The sequence below is a fragment of the Phoenix dactylifera genome, chromosome 3, assembly GCF_009389715.1.
Source record: "Phoenix dactylifera cultivar Barhee BC4 chromosome 3, palm_55x_up_171113_PBpolish2nd_filt_p, whole genome shotgun sequence".
Taxonomy (NCBI): domain Eukaryota; kingdom Viridiplantae; phylum Streptophyta; class Magnoliopsida; order Arecales; family Arecaceae; genus Phoenix; species Phoenix dactylifera.
In genome coordinates, this window is record NC_052394.1 from 16485088 (window position 1) to 16491087 (window position 6000).

Genomic DNA, 6000 nt, shown 5'->3' on the forward strand with positions numbered 1-6000 from the left:
CTGAATTGGATAAAATAGGTTAGCCATCAATCTGACTTTTACTCATCCAAGTTACAATACTGGTCTGAACAAGCTTAGGGACCATCACTTCCATTACCTAAAATGTTTAGGGTTAAAGACCAATTTAATAAAATCACCCCCATTAGCTTTGTGAGCCCCCCTCCTCCAAGAAAAAGGTTGGTTTAGATGCATCCATAACACAAATAAGGAATATGTCTTTTTATTTTGTAGTTTCCTGATACTTCAACAGCTTGTAAAGATGATGATGGTGCTGAATCCGGTCCCTGATACTTTTTAGACTATTATTTAAGGAGTTTTATGTATATCTTTCTTATATTTTTCAAAGTACATTGTAATTCTAAACTTATTAATCATATGTGACAATATGAATGTTTTGAATGATTTGAATATTTGTGTTGATGTAAATGTAATGCAGGTTCATATTGATGCAAATGTTGATTTATGATATGCATGTGTTTTTCTAATATATTTTTTTAAAAAAAATATTTCACACCCGACGCTATAAAGCGTCGTAAAAAACCAGTTTTGACACGGGCTGGCACGCTTTCGCTAATGCCTCTAAAGCATCGGTAAAACAAAGATTCGCCGACGCTTATAAGCGTCGGCAAAAACCCCCACAACTATGTCGGCACGCGCAAGTAGTAGTTTATGCCGACGCTAAGATGCATCGGCAAAAGTACCAATACCGACGTTTTATTAAGCGTTGGTAAATCCTGGATTTTGCCGGCGCTTTCTTTTGGCGTCGGCAAAAAACATCGGTAAAGGTTATGAAAAATGCCGATAAAAGTTACTATTCCTGCTGTATCAGTCAGTAACTAATATATCCCTATGAAGGAAGTCTTTAGAAGTTGGTGCCAAAGAGCTGCATCCGAATCCCACTCTCACCTCAATTTTGGCTTAGATTCTCTGTTCAGTAATGCTTTGAAGACTTCAGGCTGTGACGAGAGCTTCCCCAAAACTTGATTCACTTCGTTAAGCTCAGATCAATTTATTATATCAAGAAAAAATCTTCTTCTACAAAGAAGATTTTATTTTTATATTTCTAAATATTAATTCATAAATGAGGGAGAGAGAAATGACCTACCAACTTGTATAACTAGTATTAACACTTACAAACTAAGGGCTCGTTTGGTTCGCGGGAAAAGAAGGGGGGAAAGTGTGGTCAACGGGATAGTAATGAGATGCCTCTTGTTTGGTTGGAGTTTTCAAAGGAGAGAGAAGGAAAAGTTGTATTCCCATAGGAACATGATTTCCATATTTTATGGAAAAGTCTTTCCCATATGGGGAAAGTCTTTTCCATGAGAAACATAAAAAAGTTACTTTCCCATGAGGCAGGAATCACTCCATTTTTACTTTTTTCCAAAAAGTCCCTTCAGCATTAAAGAAGCATTAAAGAGGCATTAAAAACCTAATTTTGATTAAGGGCATAATAGAAATTATACATAACTTTTCTAGGAAAGTGGATGGCCAACCAAACATAAGCACTTTGGAAATTTATCACTTTCCTACGGTCAACCAAACATGCCAAAAGTACTTTTCTAGGTATTCTCTTTCTAGGAATTTGTTTCCTAGGAATCATATTCCTAGGAGGGAAAATGCTTTCCGCGAACCAAACGAGCCCTAAATTATTGTAATGAGGATGTTTACATTTGTCCAATATTGTGACGGGTTGGGTTGAAGAATAACTTTATAAGAAAACTAGAAAAGTCCTAACCTGAACTCAATCTAACTCGGTGACAATTCTAAGCAATCAAATCGAAAGGCATTCCAACTCCAACTCTTCAACTCATACACAATTCAAGTTGCCTGGGCTAGGTCGGCTTGGAAGAAGTTGTTCAAGTACAAACTTAGATTGGGTTGAAAAACAAATAGTAGAAATATGGGAAACTTTACTCGTGCATGAGTTGTAATTTCTTTAAAAAAGTATAAGGCTTCAGAATAAGGTTGTGTTGGCTTCAGAGCTCCTAGTATTATAGGGTTACAAGTAGGCTTAGGCTCGCTCCAAAGCCATGCATTTTTCATTTTTTACAACCAAGACCATGCCTAAAAATTAAACATAGAACAGATTTGAAGCCACATTTAGCCTAAACTGAGCCCAATATGAACTTGAACCAATGTAAAGATGTATCAATACACACATACACAAAATACATATAGGTAAATATGTATCCATATATACATATCTACATATTTACAAATATGTATGTATATATATACGCATGTATATATGTACATGAATGTATACATGTATGTATATATGTAGATGTATGGTGCATGTATGTAGATATATGTATATGCATGGATACATACATATAATTGCTGAAGTACACTCCTTACTCCGTTCCTCTTGATGCTAAGTACCCCTTTCATCTTACCTTTTCGCAAATCATGCTGCTCCCATATTTAATCCTTCTACTTTCCATCTTCCATCACCACCACCAACACCATTGTTGCAATGGCTTGATGTTATGATGGGCCACTTGTCTCACTACAAGCACCTTCTAGCATGTACGCCTTACCGGCCCAATTCAGACGGTACAGGGCATACCGTACTATACCAGTTCGGTACCAATACTCGGTACGAGTAGCGTACCAACACTCGGTACACCAAAAAATCTCGTACCGTATCATGCCGACACTATGCTAGTATAGCACTGATACAGGGTCTGATACCGAGACGGTGAATCTTGCGTTCTAGTCTAGGACAAGTCGATTTGCAATCTTGCATTACAGTTACCACCATCAACTCAATACTAATTCAAGTTATATATTGGTTCAACCCAACCCAACTTATGGACTGGTTCAACTCAATACCAATCCAAGTTTTCATAGGTTCTCTAAGTGCACTCTGCTGCACTCTCCTTATGCTACCACTCTGCTGTACTCTCAACACCTCCATTGTTACTCGATAGTTAAGTCTAAATTAGGCATCGTAGGATTACTGCCCCCCCCCCCCCCCCCCCCAAACACTCTTCGACAAGCGGATTTTCTCTATTTGTAGTGTTTCATATTATAGTGCAGCATCAGAGTGACTATTTGAGCAGAACCTTCTCTATTCTTTTTGCCTCATAGATGTGCCTCAACCTTCAAGCTAACCTCTCCTATTGGGATAGCAGGCCAGCCAATCTCTCCAATGACCTCATCAGCTCGGCACCTAGGTCGAGTCAGGTCTCGGTACGACTGTAAAGGGGTTAGGTTGAGCTGTGACCCAACCCGATCTGATCCACTTAGACCCGACCCGACCCGTTTTGGAGGATCCGTGGGGCCGGGTCAGGTCCTAAAATTGGACTCGTTCTATTTTTTGGGTTAGGTCTGGATTTACTGAATTCAGACCCGATTGACCTGAACCGGTTTCGATTCAACCCGAATGACCCGTGGGTCAAAAATTGTAGCAGTGGACTTGACCCAACCAAACCGAATCTTCTATTGGATTAGGTCTGGATTCAAAATTAGGATCCAAACAAGAAATCGAATTGGGTCAGGATCACTCATAACCCAACCCGATCCGACCTATTTGCATTCCTAGATCTCAGCGACAATAAAAGCCATGGAGAACTAGAACATCTATTAAGGAATTTTATTAATAATTATTTTTGGTTGAGTAGTTTTTAAGCTTCTCGCTGCAAATTGCGTCTAGTCCTGCACAAAGGCTATAAGTTAAAATTTAGTGGTGTTGACCCAAACTAGTACTGGCATGGGATGGAGGGAGAAGAAGAAGGGACAAAAGAGAAGAAAGAGGAGAAGAAAAGAAGAGAGAAGAGAAGAACAAAAGGAGAGAGTAAGGCAAAGATGGAGAGAAAGGGGATATCTCAATATTCTATTTTCTCGGTGTTATAAATTATATTCTCAATTAATATAGCAATAAGTTTACACTAGCAATCAAAAATTTTAATAAAAGTTCACATAAAAATAAAATTTCAGTATCTAAATAAAATTCGAAAACACAAATAATATAATTGTTTTAATTTTTAAATAAAATATTTTTTTATTACTATATTTGCATGTAATACAACTATGTCTAATTTTTTTATTAATGGATGGTCCTCTATTAGGTTCAGGTTTAAAGTCTTGGCCTCATATTAGGTAGGTACCTTCAAATACAACCCAATTTTGTCGATAAACTAATAAGGATTTTTAGATAAAAAGCAAATAGACGGGAAGATTAGATTGCACTAGGTGTAATAAAATAGACTCCGACAGATATTCATGCAGACCAACTAAATAGCCTCCTTTTTTTTTTTTGGTAAACACTAAACAACCTTCTTTCGACTTTAGTCTTTACTGACCATTTTTTGACTAGGCTAATTTCAGTATCCAAATCAAAGGATCAACCACACGAATGAAAAACAAAGAATAAAAAAAAGGATCCCCTTACCAATAATAATCCATGTTCCTGAAACACCATCACAGATTTTGCACGGCTGACACAACTCTGTATTCTAAAAATCCATCTATTCTCGTCATTATTAAAAGAAAAAATGTAAGATATTGAGCATCTAATTATTTGGTGACAAATGATCATAAAGAATATTTATTCCTACACTTGCATCATTCATCCAAGATGCATCCAATTTCTTTGAACTCTAAAAACAAAGCATTGGGAAGAATTTACAAAATACATCCTAACTCCTCTGCACACTCAAAGAGACCGCATAGGAAGTGATGGGGGCAAAATGAATCGTCCAGCCCACAACAAAAGGGTCACCCAATTTCGGCCCAATAAGTACCGACACCGACCAGACGTATCCTCGGTCCGGCCTAGAATCTGCCCGACCTCGGACTCCGCCAAAGGCTCCCCCGACCTCCTGTACCCGCCGACTCGCCCGACTAAGTCCAGAACGTCCTCTTCAGCAATATGCCTCGACCCTTGAGCTCGGGGCACTTCGCCAAGCGCATCTCTGAATCCGAGGTGCTGGGCTTATCACACCACCCATCAGGCCGACCTCATCGAATGCATGATGCTACCTCTCAACATGTTCGGCCTCGCCAACGGCTGCAACCATGTGCGCACCCACGCCCTCCTACATGGTCGTACGTTGCAATGCCACTATGTCATGCTTCACTAGTTGGTTCACGACGGTCAAAGGACGGCTCCGTGACTACTCCGGCCATGCCTTGCTACGACTGTCAACACCTTACCGTTCTCAGGAATGGGAGGGCACCGCACGCTACCGCCCAGCTCTAGCTACGCGCCATTCGGCTAAGAACCATCCCCCTCATGATGAAGGCAGACAATGCCTCCGCCATCTGGGCCTCTCCACCGGGTACTATAAATAATCCCGTCAGGTAACCCTAAAGGGGAGACTCTCTCTCTCTTTTGAGAAAAACCAAATATACACTTTTCTAACTTAATCGTCGGAGGGTCCTCATCGGAAATACCGGTGAGGCTTTATGCAGGTACTCCGGCACGCGGGTGGCAGATCTTGCCCCCTTTTCTCTAATGCCCCGGCAACTCCCTCGACTCTTCCGGCGTGGTCACCCTCGGGCCAAATTTGAACCACAACAAGAAGGTTTAAGACGGCAAAGTAAACTCATATTCAGAAAACATGGACAGAAAATTTAGTGAATTTTCATTTAACATACCATAGCCTCTCCATCCATCATTACATTCTGTTTGTTACCATCCAGGCTAAATGAACCGAGGCCTATTCCAGTGGTCCCGCGCTGCCTAACAACTAAAAGTTCTAAATTCAAACCTTGGATGGTACATCTTCAAATATTTGAACTTGGACACTTATATACTAGATCTCTTTAAAAAAATTCCAGACTAAAACTGGATCATCATTTTTTTCTCATGAATAAACGGAAAATTTGTGGGTAAAATATCATATGCCAATCAAAGAACAGTAGTCCACCGCCTTCAAGAGAAGGTGCTGACTTCACCCTCGTTCCCCACGGAGACAAAAGAAATATATATATATATATATATATATATAGAGAGAGAGAGAGAGAGAGAGAGAGAAAGAGAGAGAGAGTTGG